General features: G+C 57.2%; 1 protein-coding gene across 5 annotated transcripts in view; it reads left to right on the top strand.

Moving 5' to 3' along the window:
* Zmiz1 (zinc finger MIZ-type containing 1) overlaps nucleotides 1-22716 on the top strand; it is a 193413-nt gene that overhangs the window by 30889 nt on the left and 139808 nt on the right. For all 5 annotated transcript variants that reach the window (XM_004624081.2, XM_023719073.1, XM_023719072.1 and 2 more), the window contains exon 2: nucleotides 7296-7411. The gene's annotated coding sequence lies outside the window, so the exon portion shown is untranslated. The remainder of the gene's footprint in view (nucleotides 1-7295; nucleotides 7412-22716) is intronic.

Consider the following 22716-nt stretch of genomic DNA (forward strand, 5'->3'; position numbering starts at 1 on the left):
TGGAATGGCTTGGCCTAGATCCATCACGGGGGCTGGCATGGAGCAGCACCAAGGCTTCTCAGGACAGAGGGTGTTACCTACGCTTCTGACTGACGAGGCCCTGGACAGGGAGGTCAGTGGGTCCGGGCTCTGAGTCACCTGTCTGTGCTTTCTACACAGCCCACTGTGGATGGGCTCCCAGGCCCCTGGCTTTCCCCATTTTAGTCATCCTGTTCCACCTTGAGCTACTGGTGGCTGTTCTCTTTCATTGAAGTTAATGTGTGTGGTGGAGGAGCTTCTCCCCAGGCAGGGGGGTCCTCGGGGACGCCAGCAGCTCCGAGAGGTCCCATTCCAGGTTCTGCCCCTGCAACCAGTGGGGAAGCGAGGCCAGGTGGAACTAGAGGGGATCCCGGCTCTGAGGCAGGTCTGAGGACCCGAAGTGGACTCTCCATTCCCTGCTACCTGCCTAGGCCTGGGTCGCTGCGTCCTGGAGGAAGCTTTCAGTGGTGAGGACCCGAGGGCAGTGCTCAGGTTGGGAGTCTCTGGGTGTCCTGGTGAGTACAGAGGAAAAAAACAGAGTAAGAAAGACTGTGCAGGCAGGGCCAGGTGGGCCCATGGGGCCACTTGGTGGCAAGCGCAGGAGGTGGCCCCAGGTGGCAGGAATGCCAAATCCCAGTATCTGCCCTCTACCCCTGCCCGCATGCCGACGACAGTGGCCAGGGCCTGCTGCTGGCCCCATTTCCCCAGAACTGTGATTCAAATGCATATAGCAGGTGGCTTTCTGATGTATGGGGTGGCTGTGGACCAGCTGGCAACATGAGCACAGTGACCATGATGACAGCTCCCATGGCCTGCCGATGGCTACGCCCCTCCTGATCCCACACCTGTCTCCTGCAGCCCCTACCTGGCTGTCATGCCCTCATGGGCCCGTGGGACCATGAGGCCCTTGCTTTGTACACCAGAGACCATTACAGGTGTGTGCCACCAGGGTCAACAAGAATATGAAGTCCCTGTCCCAGCAGGGGCTGCACTGAGGTGTGGATGTCCTGGCATCTGGGCCAGCGCAGGTGGAGCACAGCTCAGAGCCATACGAGGCTGCAGGAGGCCCGGGGCCGGGATGGGCACAGTCAGGCAGGCCAGACCAGAGCCAGCCTTCATGAACAAGGAGGGACCGTGGAAGGCAGGGCATTCCAGAAGGACGCAGCCATGTGGGAAAAGCTTGGCTCCTTCTGCGGAGGGTGTCCACTCTCCTGTAGGACATCTGGGTTGCTCTGGCTCCAGGGTGCAGCTCTTGGTGACTAGTGGCCGTGAGGTGCAGCAGGTGGCCAGCTAGGACATGACGGGGGTGCCTGCAGGCCTGTGCCAAGGGAAGCCAAGTGCCCCACACAGGCCAGAACTTGAGACCTTGGCACCTGCCTCTCAGAACTCTTGAGTTGAAGTCAACAATTTACCCATGGCCAATTTCTGTTGGCGTTTGCCTGCTCATTCCCAACCATGCCCCTTTCCCTGGGCTTGGGGCCTCCATGACCACGGACGGGCTCCTTGACACTTGACCGACAGCATCTCACTCACTATCCAAGGAGTGGTTTTTACAGTGACAGCAGGACACTCAGGAGGCTGAGGCAGGAGGATCGCCTGGACTACCTAAGTGGGTTCAAGTCCAGCTTGAGCTACATCATGAGATCCACTCTGAAGAGCCACAGATACATACATACATACGTGGGTAGCCGGCTGGGTGTTGGGTGGATGGTTTGAGTGTAGCCATGGCAGAGGCCATGGCTGACCTTGTTTGCCAAATGCTGATGAAGGGAAGTCCATCTGCACTCACTGTGTCCCTCTTTGGTGTGGAGGAGATGTGGCTAGTGTGGAAAGTGTGTGACAGCCTTGGAGGGTGGCCTGAAACTTGACCCAGAGAAGAAGCTGGCTGGCAGCGAAAGCAGTGGAGTATGCAAAGGCACTGGGGCGTGAAAGTCCAAGGCATTTAGCAGTGGGCAGGCGGCAGCGCTGGTCATGGAGCAGGGACAGGCGTGTTTGATTTGGGTTGCAGTCCAGTGCCTATCCCGATCTTGGTTCTGCTGCTCAGCTGGCTAGCTTAGACCCCGGCTCTGCCAGGGCCCTGCACCTGTGTGGCCTCTGGGCTGGAGAGGAATCACGTGTAGCCACCCAGGCAAGGGGCGGCAGAGACCCAGGGGTGTCACAAGCTGTCAGGGAAGCGGGCCAATGACACCGCACTAAGTCCTGGAGCAAGCAGAGCAGAGGTGCTGGGGTGGCTTCAAGAACAGTGTGTCCCTGGCAGGCTATGAAGTCAGACAGCCTGGAGCTTGCCGTAGCCCTCGGAGCCACAGAGCCCTACGGAGCCCCAGGGAGGGGAAGCTGGATGCTGAGCCTAGACACGACTGGAGACCCTGGCCTGTGACGTTCATCTCCCAGACACCCAGCCTGCGGCTCCAGGGCAGCCGGCAGCACGGAGTGACCCCATCTTCAAGGCTGCAGCGCTGGGAGCGTGAGGAAAGGGCTCCTTTGCGTCACTCGTGGTTTTGCAGATTTCATGTCTCCTGGTGATGTCAGGGCATCCTGGGCAGTAGGAAATAGCCGCTCTCTCCAGAATGTCTCCCTGTGACAGCAGCTTTCTCTGGCGAGGGCGCAATCCACACTTGGCAAGGCCTGGCCTTCTCCAGCTCCGTTTCTAGCCCCGGCTCCCAGTGAGCAAGAGCTCCTGAAAGGCGCTCAAGCATTTGGAGCCCGCGGAGCACTGTGCGGGGCAGGGAGAAGGCGGCAGCAGTGCCTGACTTCTTTGTTCCCACTGCAGCCTCGGCCTCGGAACCTCAGATGGCCTCTGCTTGTGGACAGTCCCTGAGCGGCCAGGCAGGCGGTGTTAGGTGTCAGCTGGCTCCCACAGCCCGGGTGCCCACGTCCTTGGCACGGCTCGGTGGCAGGAGGGAGCCTAGCTCCTGAGGCAGCTCTACCAGGCTTGGCTGTGCCGAGCTGCGGAGCCATGGCCCTGCAGTCTCTGGGACCTGCGTCACCCTGGCTTAGGCGTCTTGAGTCAGAGCCAGGAGATGGATCTGCCATGTGGAGGTGGAGGTGCTGCTGCCCAGGAGGCCAGGGTGAACCTCAGCCTCCCGCCTGTGCGCAGCTTGGGGCACTGGGCTCGTGTGTCCCTCCCCCGGCCTGGGCTAGATCTGATCCGGGCTGCTCTGCTCTCTGCTGGCCGTACCCAGGTCTCCTTCCATGCTTGCCAGGAGCCGCTGTCCAGGATGGGCAGAGCTGCGACAGGAGGGGCACTGGCCCCTGCCCAGCTTGCTGGTTTGCCCACTGGGCCTGTGCCCGAGCTGTCCCTTTGCAATACCACTCCTGCCATGTCCTCTGGGCAGGTTTTGCTCCCCATCCAAGCATTCACCCAAGAATTGCTTATTTGACGGTCTTGCTTGGCAGCTCTGCTCCACCCCAGCAGCCCCCTTTTCCTTAGCCACCTCTCTCTGGACCTCTCTTAAAGGCTCTGTGGCATAATCCTCCCTTCCTGCAAAGGGCCCCCTCCTCCTGCTTGGGAGGAGACCTGGGGGCTCCATTCTCTGCAAATCCTGCAGGCTGATGTATAGTAGGTGCCTAAGAAAAGCAGGCTGGATTTAATTAAGGGGGTTCCTAAAGGCAGCCTTGGAGTCTCCCTTTGTTAATGATGTGGTGAAGCAGGGAGGTGGAGTTCACCATGGAGAGCTGACCTCCCTCCTGCCCGCCCCTGCCCTTCCCAAGGGTTGGGTCGTCATGGGGGCGGGAGTGTCCCCTCCCCGCCTGCATCCAGCCACACCGCACGCCTTTGCCTTCCTTGCTGGCAGGAGCTGGCCCTAGAAAACACCCCAGTGGAAACTGCATGAATGATTGATAAGAGCTGAGAGCTGTTTAATTTTTTCCCCCTGTTTAATGGCTATCAATAATTTAATACGCTCTCTGTATGTTTTTAAGAAATAGCACCCATTTTGCCGTCTCCGGTTTAGCGGGCTAAATGATTTAAGTGTTGGAAATGTGCTCTGAGGACGGAGGCCGAGCGAGCTGGGGAGATGGGGGGGGGGGGGACAGAGCCAACCACGGCATCTTGGCCTGGGTGAGTGTGATTGTGCGCGCGTGTGTGTGTGTGTGTGTGTGTGTGTGTGTGTGTGTGTGTGTGCAAGAGAGGGAGGAGAGAGAGAAGGCGGGAGGGAGGCGGGGAGGGAGGGCGGTAAGAGCCAGAGCCTCTCTGCTAAGAGCAAGCTTTCCAGGCCTCCTGAGCAGCAGCGGAGCAGCTGTCGCCCCCTCCCATGATGCTGAGCTTTTCTGGATGTCTCTGGGGGGCTCAGGGCCAGGAAGGAGCTGGGCTGCTGTCACCATGGGCTGACAACCCCCCTCCCCTGACATCTCTGCCCCCCTCACCAGCTTTTCAATCATTTTTATTTTAATGATGTGGGGAGGCCAGCGCCTTCCAGATGGGGTAGGGGGGACTCAGAATTGCTGACCTCTGGGTCCTAAGGAACCTGGGAGGTCATCTGCTGGGCCCCCCAAACCTTCCAGATATAGAGGATCACCGGGGGAGACTTATTAACCATTTACATTTCTGAGCTGTCTCTGAGACCCAGACTTCATCCTAGGGGTGGGGGTAGGGCAGGGCCACTGTGTTCATAACCATCCACCCAGGTGACTCGTAGCAGGAGTCCAGCTCCCTCCTGGTGCCCACAGTGGCCAGCCCCAGGTAGCCACTTCCCTGCTTGCATACCTGTGGGGCACAGGTACCCTCTTCTCCATGTCAGAGTTCCTCCTACAGCCCGGCTGTGACCTACTTACTGGTTGTCCTGTGTGTCCATGGTCCCCTCTTCTGGGACCTGACTACACTGGCGTTGTGCTGGGCAGGAAACTTCCTTTCTTAGCAAAGGGGGTACTGGATGCCAGGGATAGGTGACAGGGTGCCATGCACCAAGGTGACTGAATCAGCCTTCTCCTGGCTGGCACCTTGGCTGGCATAGCTGGGTGCCTGAGAAAGCCAGAAAGAGACCCTAGGTCACAGAACTGCCTTGACCCTTTGGGGCACAGTGCCTACTGTAAACAAGTTACCCTGATGAGCAGAGGAGCCTGCTGGGGTGTTGCCCTGTCCTGTGTGGATTCATGATTTGCCTTGTGATCGCTAGACCTGTGTCCCCGATCCCCACAAACTGCTCTGGTCAACACAAGCTGGGGCCCTTGACCTTGAGGAAGAGGAACTGGGGTGCTTGGAGAGTTCCAAAGGCTGGGGTAACAGAAGAACCAGACAGAACTGCACCATCAGGGAGGCTTCCTGTGGAGGGGGACTGGCCCTGCCCCTGTTGGAGGGAGGGTCTTGCAATTTGCGTTTTTCCCTAGTACTGGAATGTTACATCCACGCACCTCCTCTGCGTGTAGCTCAGCAAATTGGAAGTGAGCATGCTTTGCTGTCAAAGAGTAGAACACCCTGTCCCCTAGCAGCCCTGTGTGCCTGCAGGGACCTCCCCCTGCAGGAGAAGCCAGTCCCACCTTCCAGCAGCCTGTTGTCACCCTGTGCCACTGCCCCCAAGCCACCCCAAAGTGAGTGGCCTCAGATAGTCATCACTTAGAAATCGCACCATACAGTGGTGTACCTAGGCTGCCGGTCACCAGAAGCCTCACTGTCAGCTGGATCTGATGGCCTCGGTTACCCAGGTAGTGGTCCTGCTGTTGGCTAGGACTCAGTTTACCTCCCGTAAAGTAGGTTGGTTCCCTCCTGCAGCTGAATCCTCAGAGTCAGTGTCAAGAACAACAGGACCCTTGAGACCTCATGTCTGTACCCTGCATCTGATTGATTAAAACTAGTCTCTGGGCTGGGGATACAGCTCAGTGGCTTGAGCACCTGCCTGGCAAGCACAAGGTTCTGAGTTCAATCCCCAGTACCAAAAACAAAACTAGTCTCAAGGCCCTCCCACATTTCGGGGCAGAAGGCAGACTCCGCCTCTTGGTGGGAGGGGCTTGGAGGTGCCATGGTCCTGTGTAGTGGGATAGCTGTCCTCACCCTTGTTGCAAACGGATCTCTTAAGTGAGTTCTGCGCTGCATCTGGCTTGTAAGGTCAGTGTAGCGCACGTGAGATGTATTTGCGTTCAAGTTGCAGCTGCACCCTGCGCTTTCTCGATGCTGTGGAGCTCATTGTTGGTCTGTGTAGCCACGTGAGAAGACCTCGGTGTTTGTTTTTGTTGAGACGGGCTCTTGCTGTGTAGTTTCGGTGGGCCTTGAACTCACTGTGACCCCAGGGTGGCCTCGAACTCCCCTGAGATCCTCCTGCTTCAGCCTCCCAAGTGCTTTGACTGTATCACCACCCCTGGCTAGGCTTCAGTTTGGGGCTGCAGTGCAGAGTGCTGCTGGGCATATTCCGGGACAGCTGTGTGGTGAGATGTGTGTGCAGACGCGGCCCCTTGTGGAGCTGAGGTTGATTCCTGGGCCGCAGGGACTTCACGTGTTTTCCCAAGTGTGTTCCGGTAAACTCCCCACTGGTGATTCTGAGAGACACGGGGGCATCTCTGGTCCTGGCCAGCTGCTGAGGCCCCCAGTGAGGTCCCCCTGCCCGGTGCCACCTTCCCTGGCTGGGGGACTCCCACCAGCAAGGGGAGCCCACAGCACTGGGGGAGACATCACAGTAGCCACAGGACCTGGCCTGGCCTCTGTCTCTTGCTGTGGCACTGTGGGAGGAGCCACCAAATGCTTAGTGCCTCACTTGTAAAATAAGAATGTCTGTCCTCCTGCCAAGCTGACCCTGAGGTCTGCACCCCGGCAGCGAGAAGGACGTAGTGCTTTGGAGGCCCCCATGGCTTCCTGGTTTAAAAGCTGGTGATGTCAGGGCTCAGTCCTGGCCCAGTATCCTGGCTCTGTTTGGCTTTTTCTTGCAGATAAAAAGGTGTTCTGGGACAGATAGAGATAGAGGCTTCAGTTAAGGTGGGATAGTGGCCCATTTTATGGAATTGAGAAGCATTTGACCTGGGGCCAAGGGGCCTTGGATACAGAGAGGTGGATGTCAGAGCCATGGCCAGTGACCCAGTGTGTGCAGGGCAGGGGTCAGGAGGCCGGGCTGGTGGGGCACCCAGGTGGGTGTAGTGCCATCTTGTGCTGTCCAGTGGTGCTTCAGGGGTCACCTAGGCTGGTCCAGGGCCTGAAGGGGAAGCTCAGGAGGTAGGAGTTTCCCTTGAGTGGGTCAGCTGTATTGTCCAGATGGCCAGAAGGCCTTGCACTGGGGCACCTGGAGATGGGGGAGGGGAAGGGCTGCCCTTAGGTCAGAATTGGAACTCATGGTCTCTTCTCCTCTGCCCACAAGGCCTGCAGTGACTGCTGGGTTACAGCGAGGCTGGAGCCACCTCCTCCTTCCCTGCCACCTCCCTATCTGGACACCTCAGCAGCCTGAGTCTTGGTTGGCCTCCAGAATCTCAACAGGTGAGGGGACAGGGTTTGTCTTACGGTGTATGCTAGCCACCTGGGTAGGCTGGGAGCAGGTGCGGAAGGGCCCACTTTTTCCTTGGTCTTTTCTGGTGGGCCATTGAAAGGCTCGGGGCCTGGCCTGGAGCTTGGCTGTTGGTTTATTTTATTCTGCTCACCTCCCAGTGTAGCTTGGGGGAGCCGGGTCCTTCTGGTGTTGAGCTTTCTCAGCTAGTACACAGGAGAAATATTAGTAATGACAATGACAGCGCAACACCCAGCCGGACATGGCAGTGCACACCTATAATCCCAGCACTCTGGAGGCTGAGGCAGGAGTATTGTCTGGACTACATACTGAGTTCAAGGCCAGCCTAACCTACACAGTGAAATCCTGTCCCCAAATAGAGCGAGGTCCCCAGGCATTATGGGCATTCGCTGAATTATGAGTACTGTGTTAAGTACTGCATAATTATCACTTCCTCTTCCTAATCATTTGGGGACCTAATAGCTATACTTGTCACCACAGCACAAGTGACAGAATCGAGGCTCTGTGTCAGGAGGTGACTTCCCCGAACTCACACAGCTAACTAGGCCTGGGGCTGCAGTCCTGCACCCCGGCTACCCTGTTCTTCCTGGAGGGTGGGGGTTGGGATGATCATGATGCCTGGGCCTAGGGCAAGGTAAATGGGAGCCCTTTCCCAAGGGCATAGTGACTGTGATGCGGCATCTTACAGGCTTGGCTTTCAGAAGCCAGAGAGGTGGATATCAGAGAGCCATGGCCAGAGGTGGCCCCAGAGTCCCCCCTGGAGAAGGTAGTCTGTGGCTGGATGAGGCTCTATCCAGCTTCACCCCATTCATTCGGTTTCCTGAGTGCGCTTTAAGCACTCACTGTGCACTGGGACCTGTACCAGGCACTGCAAGGCAGGGGAAAAGGGCTTGTCCCATGCCTCGCACCCTGGAAAAGTACAGACGCTGAGTCCTGTGCAGGAGTGAGTGGCTCCTCTAGAAAGGAGACTTCTGGGATGGTGATCCCAGAGTGAGGAATAGTGCAGGCACAGAGGGCGTCTGGAGAAGCCTGGCCGGTGGAGGAGCTGGCAAGGGGCTGTGATGGGCCACAGATGCCAGGTGGACGTTGCACCCTAGGGAGAGTCAGAAGCCTTCGAGGGCTCTAAGTCAGGCAGCGCTCTTGGTGGTGGGTTCCGGCCAGGTCCTGTGGCTGCAAGGGGAGGCTGCTGGAAGCAGTGGCAGGGGTGGGCTATTTGCTGTTCCCAGGGGAACGCCTCAGAGCTCAGCAGGAGGCAGGCTGAGAGGCCTGAGACACAGGAAGGGACACGGACAGATTCGCAGATGGCCTGCCAGTGCCAGGATGTGGAGGGAAGAGAGCTGCCCCCTGTGGGCTGTGGCTAGTGTTGGAATTCTGAGTAGGAGGTCTGGATTAGGAGAGATTCTTAGAGGAAGTGGACAGATTGTGGCCCCGAAGTCTGAGAGGGCTGAGATTTTCGTAGGGAAGAAGGAGAGTTGGGTGGCGCTGTCTTGACACATGGGCCTGATGTGGTCATTTGCAGCTGGGCGTGGTGGCCCACACCCAGCATCTTAGCATTCAGGAGGCCAAGGCAGGGCAATCACTACAAATCTGAGGTCAGCCTGGGCTACCTAGGAAGTTCAGGTCAGTCTGGAATACATAGCAAAACCTATCTCAAAAAAACAAGCTCCCAGAAGTCTAGACATACAAATGTCCTCACCTAGGAGCCCCAAGGCCATGCCACACACAGCAAGGACACACGGATGTGCAGACAGACATATAAATGGTCATGTGTACACAGATATGCACATATATGTGCAGATGTCACTCATGCAGGACACATGTGTGCACACAGACACATGCATTCAGGTCGAGCCTTGTCACCTGCAGCTTTCAGCAGCCCCCAGGACCCCAGGCAGCTCTGGGCCCAGCCAGGCCATAGCTCTGTGGGTGCTTTGGAGGGTGGTCATTTGACCAGCTATGTGTGCCCCCTTGCCTCTCCTGGGCCCTGGCTTCCTCTCCTGTAGGCCCAGGGAACTTATTGGGACATTCCTGGCACCCTGGAGCCATTTTTCTTATGAAAAGCAGGTCATGGGTGGAAGGGTGCTGAGTCCTCTGAAGATTCCAGATCTGGGGCCTGGCACCCCACCTGCCCCTCCAAGGGTGGGGTGTCTGTCATCCCTGCCCCTCCCCAACCCTGTGACTCCTTGGGGTTGTGTAGCACCCACCTTTGGAACGTCTGGCTCCTTAGGCTGCTGTGTTCCCTACAAGCTCCTTGAATTCCCCCCAAGAGGGGGAATCTTACTGAACCCTTCCAGGTGGGGAAACTGAGGCATGTGAGTAAGGGGAGGTTCCGAAGGCCACCTACTTGGAAGGGTGATTCAGAGCCAGACTGAAGGCTGCCTGCATTTGCTCTCTTTAACCCAGTGATCCCCCTTGAGATTGGGTGGCTGGATGCCTCCTTCGCAGAGGAGGAGGCTGAGTCCCACAGCCAGGATGAATTGTTGCCGCGAACATGCTGCACCCTGAGATTTGTCCCCCTCCTTCCTTCCTGGGAGGGTCTTCAAGTGGGAGGGGTCCCAAGAGAGCCACTGAGGTTGTTGAGGCTCAGTCTTAGCCCAGTAGCCCTGGCATCTTGGGGACAGATGGGGACACAGGCTTCGGTGGTGTTCCAGTCTCACCATCTGTCCCTGTCCACCTGCCAGCCCCAGGATGGTAAACCTCAGTGGCCTTGGTGTTTTGTTCTTTTCCAAATCCACCGGATTTGGGTTGAAGAGCTGGCAGCCCGGTGGACAGAGGACAGGGCACCATATCTGGGTGAGACAAGCTAGTAGACCAGGCCTGTAATCTCAGCACTCAGGCTGAGGCAGGAGGATTGCACAAGTACAAGGCCAGCTGGTGCTGTAGAGTGAGTTCAAGGACAGCCTGTGCTACATAGTGAGATCTTATCTCAAAAAAATAAAATAAAATAAAACAACTCAACACTCGATGATCAAATGATTAGGGGTGCAGGCTTGGCCTGGGCTTTGGGGTATTTCCAGCACTGCCCCTCCTTTCTTTGTGGCTTTGGATTGTGATTTTACCTCTTTGCAGTCAGGCCTGCTAGTGACCACAGATGGAGGTGCACTCCCTGCTGACCCCAGGCTGTAGGTGGCTGGCCAGAGGTCCTGGAGAGAGGAGTGGTTGTGTTATCTTAGGAAGGGACATAGAGCAGGGCTTGGGTAGGGTGCATCTGGGGTGCCCAGGAGATGATGACCCGGCCACCGCTCAGGTCTGGGACAGCCCCGAGGGCTTGCTTTGCATTGCAGCTGTCAGGGAGTGCTTCCCAGTCACGGGGTGGTGAGGGCCTAGTTGCGAAGACCTGGGTGCTCGGGCCAGTGCCCAGTGCCCAGCCCCACCCAGCCGTGGGCGCACAGGACTGGGATTCCAGGGACGTGCACACGGCGAGCCTGTCAGTCTGCAGGCCAGCTGGGAATGCACAGCCCGCCCCCTGCCCGCCCTGTCACCCCCATCCCAGCCTGGGGCTGGAAATAGTCTGAAGCCTGCTTCTCATTCCTGCCCAGGGCTGATCATCCCAGCAGGCCCAGCACTGGCCCTTTGTGTCACCACAGACCTGCTGTATGACCTTAAATAAGTGGCTGTGCTTTTCTGAACTGCTTTTTGTTAGTCTGTAAAGCCAGTGGTTGTGTTGGGTCAGGTGGTCACAAAGTACACCTTTCAAAGACAGGGACAACTCAGGGATGCTAAGATTATCCTACTGTACAGGTGTGGAAACTTGGAACTGAGAGCTTGGGGCACCTTGCCAGGGTCACAAAGCTGCCGGTAGTGTGGACTCGGACCCAGTTTTGTCTGTTGTGAGTTTTCGCTGTGACATCAGACTGCCTAGCATAGCCCCTAGGCTGCTGCCAGTGACTCCTTCACCTTCCAGCTGATGTGGAACAGCTGTGGTGGCACAAGTGCCCCAAAACTGTGGTCATTGAGGTGTGGAGAGAACACAGCCCCACCGAGCCTGGGTCACAGAGCCCGGGGGTGGCATCCTGGTGCCTGCAGGGGGAGGCAGATGCATTCCAGAGTGTCAGCACTCAGCTGCCAAGGACTTCAAGGCCAAGCGCAGTCAGGCCTGGATTCTGCAGAGCAAGGTGTGGGAAAGCTGTACGGGCACTGGGAGGGCTCGCCCCAGCCTACAAGCTGGGCAAGGTACGGTAGACTCCTCCACTTGGGCACCCCGACTGCCAGGCACCACCAGGCCTTCATCAGCAGCCCTGCTGGCCTGGAGCTGGGCTCTGTACCAGGAGGGGAAGCCAGGTACCATCATCTTTTGCCACCTTCAGCTCACATGACTGTTGACAAGGTAGGATCGGAGAAGCCCGTAGACCAGGGTAGGGACACAGCGTCACTGTGGCAAGCCTAGGACGTATCCCCCACTTGCGTGTGACAGCTCCTGTCCTCATTGGTGCTGCTGAGAGTCTCACGGGCATCAGAGCATGCAATTCTCCCTCCTGCTAAGTGGGGCTCGCTCTGTGCCTCTCGAGCTCTGAGTCACCACCTGGGTAGAGGGCCACCTTGCCCACGCCCTGGGTCTCCGTGTCCACAGCCTCCATGGCCTTATCCCAGGTGCCCGGTGGGCTGCAAAGAGGAATCTGTGCATTTCTAACAGTCGTAGTCCCCTGTGGAACCTCGTTTGCGGTGTCTCCTCTTCCTTTACCTGGACAGCTGAGGGTGGTGATGCAAGCCCATAATCCTAGCATCTGGGAGGCCGAGGCATGAGGGTCACTGCACAATTACCCCTCGGGCTCAGGGGCTGATACAGACATCAGGTCCAGGCCTGAGAGCTTAGAGGAAGGAGAGTTCCCTCCCTTGTCCTTCGGAAGCCCACTTGGCCAAGCTAAGCGGAGGACCCAGGTGGCCACAGATAGCACCCGCACTACCGAGGGCGAGGGCCTGGGGCCTATGAGGGGCCGGGAGCTCAGAAAGGCCTTCCTAGAGGAAGTGAGGCAGGGGCTGGCCCTTGAACAATGAGCCCAACAGTGAGCTAGACTGAAGCCCTTCAGCTGAGATACCAGTGGGGCCTAAGGCAGGGCAGCCTGCTGTGTAGACAGCTGTGAAGGAAGGGAGGTGGGAGATGACCCCTGGAGGCCATCAGTAGCAGAAAAAGAGGAAGCTTCTACCTTGTTTCTGCTATGCCAGATGTCCTTGAGCAGATATGGCCCCACTTCCCTGCCTCAGTTTCCCTCAGATCTCTGTGCCACGGGTGTCAGGGAGCCATGGCAGGGCAGCACTTGGGAGGGAGGGTCTGCTTGGGGCAGCTGTGAGCCCATACCAGGGTCTGAGGTTGAGGCTTTTACTGGCTGGCTGACGGGTCGCCCTGAGACCCCTGACTGGGCTGGGGTCCCCGCCAGCCTGGGCTGCCTAGCAGGATAGACTTAGGCCCCTCGTATAGGGCCTCGTACCTGGCCTTCCTGTGAGCTATGGGATGGGGTAGGTGTGGCTTCTCATAGCTGCAGTGCAGACCTAGATGCAGGTACATGCCCTGTTAGGCCTCCATGCTGCGGCCAGGCTTGCAGTCTGCCCGGTGACCCCCTGGACCTATCCCAAGTGTAAGCCTGCAGGGACCTTAGACGCCTCCTTGTACTCCTCTCTGTCAGCAGAGCGCAGGCGCCGACTCCCTAGCCTCCACAAACCTGGGGCGCAGGCTTCGCCAGCAGCCAGCCAAGACTACCCAGGGTCCTGCTCAGGAAGCGCAGGATTTGTTTCTGAGCTACCGCAGCAGCCACCCCAAAGCCAGAAGTAGCAGATCTTCCTGAACTCAGAGTTCCTTCATGATCCCAGACCTATAACATGCCAACATCAGGGGGCTGCAGGGATCCCCACTCCAAAGGGACACACTAGAGTCAGAAAAGGTGTGACACTTGGCTAGGGTGCACAGACAAGCCGAAATGGAAACCTGGGATCCAGGGACCCGCTCAGACCCCTGCCACCACAGTGGAGCTTCTTGTCCAGGGCTACCACACAGGTGTGCCAGGGAGGAGGCCGGTGGCCAGAGCTGCAGGGATGAGCAGGCGCCAGGGGCCTGGCACTGTCTTCCCTCCAGGGCTCCAGCTGCTTTGATTGGCTAGGTCTGGTGGCACTGACATTTACCTGGTGGGGAGGAGGGCCTCTCCCTCTTGAATCAAGATACTAAAAATAACCAGGTCCAGCTTCCCAGGGACCCTGCCCGGCCAGCGCCTGCCTGCCAGCCTTGCCGACCTTTTTCCTGGGCGCTGGAAGCTAATTGCTTGCCGTGCCTGTGGTTTTAGAGCTCCTAGGGCCCAGCAGGGGTGGCTCTGTGAAGGGCGGCAGGGAATGCCTGCCTGCCCAGGGATCTGTGCGATCGGGCCCTGCCTACACCCTGCCTCCCTCTTCCTCCTTCCTGGGTCAGGTTGTGCCCAGGGTGGCCTCTCTCCCCCAGGCACTGAGGCCTCTTTCCCCTTCCCTGAGCTGCCAGGCACCTCCCCACTACTCCCCATCCCCCAGGCTCCTGGGGCCTGAGCTTCTCCCATGCTGCACTCCGCTGAGTCTTCCATACCCAGAACAACTCCTGGTCTGGCTCCTTCTGTCCCACCAGCCAGCCGCCAAGAGGAGCCTGAGCCTGGAGCTGGATGCTGTGCTGCCTTTGTCCCTTACAGACCTCCAATTTGTCCTGTCTGGCATGGGCATCGCCACCTACCCATGGCGTGCGGCAAGAGTGAATGGAGGCAGATGTCAGCCACCTTGGGCTTTCCTTTTCTTTTTTCTTTTTTCTTTTTTCTTTTTTTTTTTTGCAGTACCGGGGATTGAACTCACAACCTTGCACTTGCCAGGAAAGCACTTGTTATACTGAGCTAGCTCCCTGGCCCCTGGGCTTTCCTTTTCTACGGGAAGCTTATCAGTTAGATCCACGCATTAGGACTGAAAGAGGAAGGTCTTGAAGATTGGTGACTCGGTTTCCCCCAAGTGACAGTCTCGTCCTTTCCTGGCAGCCCTAGAGTCCCCGCCATGCCTGCCAGCCTGAGATTGGCCAGCTCTTGCCTCAGGTCAGTGTGACCTGAAGCCTTTGGACGCTGGCCTTCCTCCAGGGGCCGGCTGGCTTTGGAGCATGCCCAGTATAAACAGAGGTGGTTTCCGGGCTCGGGCCTTGCCAGCTGTTGAAGCTGGGCATGCGCCATAGCCCCTGGCTGCCTCGGTCTGCTCACCTGGAAATGGGGACAGTGATGGTTCCCATGCTGGGAATAGCGCGGGGGCTAAGTTAGCCACTTGTGTCCTGTCCTAGGGGAAGGGCCTGGTACCATCCAGTGTGGCGCACGCTGGCTGGTCCTCAGGGCGGTGAGGGTCACCACACATCACCACTGTGCTGATGACAGCCGCCACCTGCCACATGCCGAGTGACCCGTGTCACATGCCGTGCATTTTGCGGACATCCTCAGATTCAGTCCCCTCTGTACCATGCACGAGCTCCGTGCTCCAGAGGGGGAAACTGAGGCACAGAGGCCACACACAGTCTGAAGATGGTGGTGGGGGGAATCAGAAATCAGAGTGGGCTATTTTTAGCCCAGAGAGTTACGAATCTTGGAAACCTCGCTCTCTCAGGTAAACCAGGATGGTGACCCTGCGTGTGCCCTGACCGAAGGCCCCAGCCCCGGCCCCAAGGCCGCAGGATCCCCTCCTTGGCTCAGGGCTCACTGTGGTGATCTGGCTTCTGCTCTTCCTAACGCCTGTAGACCTCTCTCCTGCCCGGTCATCTTTCCTTGCCCGTCCTCCTCTAGGCCTGACTTCGTCTCTGCCTCTAGTTTCTTCCCTCCTTCCTCTGGTAGGCCGGGTCTGGGTCATGCCCTGTGGGCTCTCTGTGCCCAGCACTGCCCTGCAGTTGGCTGCGAGCCGCCGGGCTGCCCTTTGCCTGGCCTCAGTCTCCCTATTTGTATGAGGGCGCTGGCAGCTGGCTCCCAGCTCTTGAGAACTCTGGGAACCTATTCCTTGGAAGCAGGGTGGAGGGAACCCTGCCTCCATCCCTGGCTGGCAGGGCAGCAGGGAGAGACTGCACTGGCCCTTCTGGTGTGTTGATGGGAGACACTGCCGATAAAGTAAAGGACAGCAGGGCACAGAGCAGAAGGACAGTGGCCCGTGGCCCGCAGCACCGCACTATCGGGGTCCTGAGGGAGGGACTGCTGCTCACCAGCTCCCATGCTCATACTGTGTGTTCTAGCTATGGGTGTCCAAGCCCCACAAGGGCTGGGGAACAGTCAGGATCACTCTGTCACCCTCCCGTCCAGTGAGGATTTTCTCTCTTTTTCTGGATATGGTCCCTGTCCCCAGCCCACCCCTGGGGCCACTGGGCCTTGCTGTGCCCTACGTGTGAATGTCCCTTCCTGTCCTCTGTGGGCCTGCCTACTCCTCACCGCCGCCAGGATGTACCATTAGGGTCCCTGGTGAGTTCATAGGGCAGCCGACCTGCGCCCTTCGCTCTGAGGCTCTGTGGGATTGAGAGCAGCCGCCCGCAGACTCCGCTCTGTGCGGTGCCTGCTCAGCCTCATCCAGGTGACCAAGGCCTCTGGAGGCTGCCCATCCCATTGCCTTCTCAGATGTCTCCTTGAACTGCTGTGTGACCTCAGGCACTCACTTGAACGTCCCTGTACTTCAGTGGCATCATGTGTGAAATGAGGGAAGTAATAGCCCCCTTCACAAGGCAGTAAGATTCAGTGATGGGACCGAGTAAAGCATCTGCAGAGTCTTAAAATATGGAAAGACTCAGTAAAGTCACCTCTTACCGGCATCGTCATTGTGAGACAGGCATGTACCATGTCCAGAGCGCGAGAGTGTTTCCTTGCTCTTAGGGAACCCCTCCACCCCACCCCTGACCTTCGATCTGCCCTGGCACCCCCTCCGTCAGCTTCTGGGATCCCAGCCAGCTCAGCCCTCCTGGCTTCTCATCTCTGTCTTGTCCCTTGCATCCCCTCCCAAGGCCTTTGGGGCTGGGGCCAGAATTCATTCCTGTCTCATTACCACAGGTGCCTGGACCACAGCTGAGACCAAGTCACCTCCCAGGGCAGCATAGCAGCAACCACCCGGGCTGCTGAGGGTGTCCCTGAGCACCCTTTGTGCCAGGTGGCGCCGTCATCCACCCAGGTGGTGGTCCTGGCAGGGAAGGGGTCCGGGTCCTGTTCTTGTACTTCCTCTGAGTTACCTTGCTGCAGGTTTTGTTTGTTCTGGGCCTTTCTCAGCTTCCATGGTTTTCTGTTGTGTTCTTATATTTAAACAAATCAATTCTGTTGCAGAGTTTTTCCTGTCCTAATGATGTGCGCGTGGCACAGATCCATTGATTTCTTATAGCCCCGAAGCCAAGAGATGAAGAGGGCTGCACTCCCTCACCTGCCCCAGGCACCGCACCACCCCACCCCAGCTTCACCCCACCTGTAGCTGGGGTGGAGTCAGGAGATGGGGGGCGACCTGAGAGTGTACAGGTGGTGGCTGAGGCTTCAGCAAGAGGTAGAGGTCAGCCCCATGTGCCACCAGCAAGGCCGTCGCCGCAGAGGTTTGGATCGATTGTGCTTCAAGGCAGGAGTGAGAGTTACAGAGCTAAGAAGTATGCAGTGTGATCTTGTCTTCTTTTAGGGGACCAGGATATCCCCAAGTGACGCCCCACAGCCCAGGTCCCGAATCTACACTGGAGTCCTGCTGCTTTAAACCTTGGAAGTTCCCAAGGTTTGAGAGCTGTCCCAGCTGAGTCTGAGAAATCCTGTAGAGCCAGCAGAGCTCTAACCAGAAAACTACTGAGGGTGGGACTCTCTCTGGCCACCATATGTCTGGGCTTCTCTGAGCTATGTAGTGACCCCATGGCCCCGTGGACAGGTGTCATTCCCAGTTTAGAGAGAGGTGTCCCAGGTTCTCCTCAAGTGCACAAAGTGAATGCGGGCCTGTGCAGCCCCAGTCACAGGCCACCTACTATTAGGCCCCTCGGGCTGGTCCTTCCCAGGTCTCAGCTCAGCTGCCCCCAGGGCCTGTGAATTGGGTTGGGAGTCTGTAGGGTGCAGGAGGGGATGGCAAGGACTGTGGTAAACTGGAGCGCAAAAGCCTGCCCTACCTCAGTTCCTACCTACCCACAGCGCCCCTCCCCCAGGCCAGCAGAGGCCTTTGTTTTGGACAGCGCTGTGGCCCAGGGTAGGAGTGGCTCTTCAAGGTCACTGCACAGAAAGCAATGGACCCTGGGAGGGGACATGGCCCCTGGGGCATTGCTGGCTCCCCTCCCCCAGGCTTGGTGAGGCCTCCAGCCCTCCAGGGAGGGGGACAAGGCAGGGGACTCTGCTAGTAAAGACAAGTGCCTCCGTGAGGGGACCCAAGTGTGGCCTGGTGTGCCCTTCTCCTGGGTGCTCGGGCTCCGCTTCCCCCTTCTGCAGACAGACCTCCTGGCCTGAAATCAGGTTAGCCTCCCGCTCTGCTGCTCCGGTGGCTGGCCAGCTGCCTCTAATGGCCTGTCCACCTGGCCCTCGCTCAGCCTGGGTGGGGGAGGGGAACTCAGCGGGCAGTGGTTGGGCAGGGACTGCCCCGCAGGCTTCATTCAGACCGTGCTGTGTCTTCTGGAGTCAAGCCCGATCCTTAGCTTGGCACCTAAGACCCTGCATGTTGCCCAGCCTCGACTCCTGGTGCACTCATAACTGTGACTGTGGCCACACGGCGCTGCGTTCCACCTCCCTGTCTTTCCACATGTTGGTGGTCCTTTCACTACTTCTTGCCTCTCCCCAAAACTCCTACCCATTCTTCAAAACCCAACTTCCGTCTCCTAGTCTGGACTCCCACGGCATTGGGTGCTCCGCTGTTCCGGAACATATGCCTCGTGTGTTTAGTGCGTTACTCCTGGATCTAGTTTTTCTTCAGTTCCAGAAGCCGAGGAAAAATATTACTTTTCTCTCTGCACTTTGCGGTGGGGCTTAGAGGAGTGCTTCGTGAGGTCTAGAGCCAGCAAAGCAGTGAGAAGTGGGGAGCAGGCAAGAAAAAGAGACAGACAGCTGCCGCCAGCCCCTCAGTCCCATCCAGCCTACTTCCTGTCAGGGAGGCGGGTTCCCAGCCCCCAGAGACACATGCAGGCCTGAAATAGACGGTGCGGAGCAGCCTCGCATCCCGAGCCCTGCAGCTTTCCCCGCCCAGGGCGCCACCCACAGCCAAGACCCCTCTGCAGCAGCCCAGTCCTCAGCCCTCTGTTCCCGTTAACTTTGTTTTATAAATAAATTACATAAACAGGCTGCTCTGATTCCTGGGAGCGCAGTGTTTAAGGACCGGGGCGCTGCTGCAGGCATAATTGTACTACCGAATCCATCAGCTGCCTAATTACCATTCATTTTGCATTTATTTCTGCTAATTAAAAAGAGAGAAACTCCTAACAACTTTTACGTAAATACTATATTTGTTCTATGTAAAGATGGGATGCTAATTTGCTGGTGATTAGCTGATTATCTAATTTTATAGTTGTCACACAGGATGGCCCTGTCTCCTCTCGGCACCAGATGCCACCCGAGGCCCCTGGCCGGGTGGAAGGGGAAAGGGTCAGGGAATCGCTTATGGTCAGAGGGTCTGTCTGAGGCCCAGGGGACACCAGGAGCACCAGGTTCTGCTAGAGTTTTGGGGACTGCTGTCTGATTGGTGGATCTAGGCGGAACTTCCGGTGCATGTATTATGTATGATCTCATGGAGAAACTGAGATCCAGAGAGGCCTAGCACCTTCAACAAGCCTGGCTGAGACCCCTTTGCAAGTGGGGAGTCCCACTGCAGTCTAAAGAGGGGCTGGGCTGAGCCCAGCTGACCCCACCATGTCCCTGTACAGCCCCTGGGGTACCTGAACCAGCCCCCACCCCAGCAGTCAGCCTGCAGCTTCTGAGCTGTCTGCATACTGTGGGCTGCTGTGACATGTGCCAGGGTCTGAATTTCACATTTTAGCATTCCGTATTTATTTTCACGTGGATTAGAAATAAAAAAAAAAAAACATGTAATTATTCCATCAAAGCCATGATTTCACAGATAACTTGCTGAAGATGCGGCTACACAAAGACAGTGATTGGTGTGAAGTGCTTTAAATAAGGCTACGTAAATCATGAAGATGGGACACAGAGTTGCTTATGGTGTGTCTCAGAACCAGTGTGGAGATGAAGTGAGGGGCCAGAGGGTGACGCCAGGTTGGAAGGCAGGCCTGCAAGGGCAGGGGACACAGGGAGCTCCCTGGGCAGCATTTGTCTGGTCTGTGGCCTGCAGGCCCTACAGCTCCATCCTGTGACGCAGCAGACATTCCTGGGGATCCTGCTTTCCTCTCCCCTGTCCTGCAGGCAAGGTGATATAGCCCCCAGGCAGGGGCAGGGGAGGGCACAGTGGTCAGCCATCTAGGGAGGGGGGCTAGAGGCTCCCAAGGCTCTAGGGCTGTGGGCCTGGGTTCCAGTGCTACCCACCGCTGCCCAGAGCCACAGTGCCTCATGTAGCCCTTAGGCAGCCAGGTTCTGAGCCAGGGCCCATTGACGTCCCACCTGCTATTGCAGTTGGTGTACCCTGCCAGCCTGGCCGAGTCCGAGACTGAGGACCAGGAAGAGGACCCAGGATGGCCCTGGGTACAGGGAGGCAAGCAGGAGGCCCCTTTACCGCTGAGATCTTGGCGCAGCGCATGCTGGGAGCCTTCGTGCAGGCTGAATGAACGACTTCAGGAGAGGGGGCTTCCTGAGCAGTTGCTGCTACTGTCGGAAACCACCCAGCTCCTCCAGGCGGGGAGCAGAAAGGATCGGCGAGTGTTGGCTGCCAGGCTGTCTGGTTGTACCCTAGCTGGGAGACCTCGGGCTGGTTTCCTCATCGGCAAATTAGCACAGTACCCTACCTTCTAGGTTGCCGCGATAGGAAATGAATTAATTCGCGTAAACTACTTAGGATGGTACAGCTAAAGGTCTTTTAACTTAGGTGTCATTATTATCAGATTCATCATTGTCGCGACCAGAAGGGGACTCCCTGGCAAACTCATAACGCTGGATAAAAGGCCTAGTGTAGCTGGGAGCTGCCAAGCATTCTGAGGTGGTGTGGAATGCGATCATTGCACTGGGAGCATTTTGAGGCCTCCCAGGAAAGGGGCCTGGTTCCCTAAGATCCCTAGAGCCCTAAAATTCCTTAATGCAGGATTTTTTGTGTGATTGCTGAACCTGAATATATATTTGTAATTCTATATATTTTTAAAAGGAGGAGTCCCTCCAAGCATCTATAGTAACATTATTCCCTGTAAACCTGAACCACATTTGCTTGGTGATGGTGCTCCTGGTGCCTGGCTCTGTGCTGCCCTCTCTGGTGGCCCCAGCAGGAAGGTGGCCCTGACCGGGGGTCGAGTAACCTAACGTGTCAGTCCAGGACAGCCTTGCTCTACACGGCTGGCCTCCTGCTGTCCCACACTACAGGAGCCCGAGAGACAGGGTACAGGGAGAGTGGGACTTGGGAAGGTCTCCTGAAGCCCCGATGTCTGCGCTGAAACCCTTGCTCTCCAGCTGGGACCCGCTCCTAGCTTGGCACCTGCCCTGGTGGGTGGCCTGGGCCAGGGGAGCTGGGGCCATGGGAAGCAGGTTGCAGATTTGGAGCAGTTGCCCCTGTGGCTGTCGTGGGGGCGCTGGCGGGGCACCAAGGCCAGGGTTGTGCAGCCTGGCTTAGGGTGTGCCCTGCCATCTGGGAGCTCTCGGTCGTGAGAACTGCAAGTTTCACACCTGGAGGGGCAGGGAGGTGGCATCAGACCCCATCATAGGGGCATTTCAGAGAGAAGTGTAGGCAGCCCAAGGGTCACGAGGGCTGGCATTCAGCAGGAACCACCAAGAAGACAGACAGTGGTCAGGGAAGCCTCCAGGGTGGGCACCAGGGACCCTCTGCACCTCCCCAGCAGCAGGGCCTCACAGCCCTGGCTCTGACAGGGACATTTATAACTCACAGCTGTGCGGTCCTGGGCCCAACTGACTGTGGTAAACTGATCTGACTTCAGGAAGTCCCATCCTGAGGCCACTCCCCACCTGACCCCACACTCCCGTCCCCCTCCTCACACCACATCCTGTTCTCAGTCAGAGAGGCGGGCAGCAGGGCCAGCCAGGAGCCCAGCTGGGGTCTTCAGCCTGCAGAGAGAACAAGGAAGGACAGAGAGCAGCCGAGAGGCACGAGGGCTGTGGCTACCAAGATCTCTAGGGTCTGCCCCCTAAATATACACAGAGAGAGCGAGGACCACAGAATCAAGGACCAAGAGTGTGGGTTGTGGGTTTAGGGGCAGCAGAGAACCAGAGCTCCCAGAGAAGGCTGGGGAAAGGTGCTATCTTGGGCCCTGGGCCTTTGGATTTTTACCTTCCTTTGGGACACTGTATCCTAGGAGGCCTTCCACATATCCACGTAGGTTCCCACAGAAAATTCAAGTGTGGGAGAGGCCTGGTCTGGTCCAGTGTGGGGAAGAGGCCAGCACATCAGGCCTGTAGCCCCTCTCCTGTCAGCTCACTGGCTCTCCTCCACACTTTTCTCTCCCTATGTCCACTGAGATAGCTCCTGCTCCATGCTAGGTCTGCCAGAACTTGACCTGGGAAACTCCAGTCATGTCTGACGAAATTCTAGAGTTAGGTAACACTAAAAAGAATGCAGATCTTTATTCTGTGAGTTATCTATGAAAGAGTATTAGAAATATGTAACTGGCAAATCACACTGATTATTTCATGGCCACGACTGCTGTGGACAAGGCCAGATTTATTGGAGCTTTAAAAAAAAAAAAAAAAAAGGGAGTGAAGTCAAGGTGAATTTTAATTGAGTCATCTTCCATCTAGGCCTTAGCTCCACACAAGAATTGTGAGGGGCACAATAGAAGACTTTATATTTGGGGACACAAAGTAACTGGTCACAGGCCTCTTCTCTGCTTTCCTGTTTCTGGTCTGCTGCAAGAGTTGTAGGCAAAGCAGGAGGAATGGGGTGGGTAAAAAATGGTGCCAAATGTCGGCCAGAGACTCGGTAAGCGATTCGTAATGGCGTAGGAATCCAGCAGGGGTCAGAGAGTGGCTTTGAAAGTGGCTGCCGGGAGGACAGGCAATGGCCGGGCAATGACCGGCCGTGGAAGATAATTCCCCAAAGCCAGACATGGCACAGAGAGGTAACCAAGAAGGGCTTTGTACATCTAGCTAAAAATACCCTGACAACTCCGTCACCCTGCCTGGGGCCACACAGGAAGGCAGTGGCTTTCTGTTGCTCTTACCAAGAAGAAAAAGACAGCCGAAGTCCCCGGGCCGCAGAAGAAACAAAAGTTAGATGTGCATAGTTTTTC

The sequence above is a fragment of the Octodon degus genome, unplaced genomic scaffold (assembly GCF_000260255.1).
Source record: "Octodon degus isolate 3935 unplaced genomic scaffold, OctDeg1.0 scaffold00005, whole genome shotgun sequence".
Classification (NCBI taxonomy): domain Eukaryota; kingdom Metazoa; phylum Chordata; class Mammalia; order Rodentia; family Octodontidae; genus Octodon; species Octodon degus.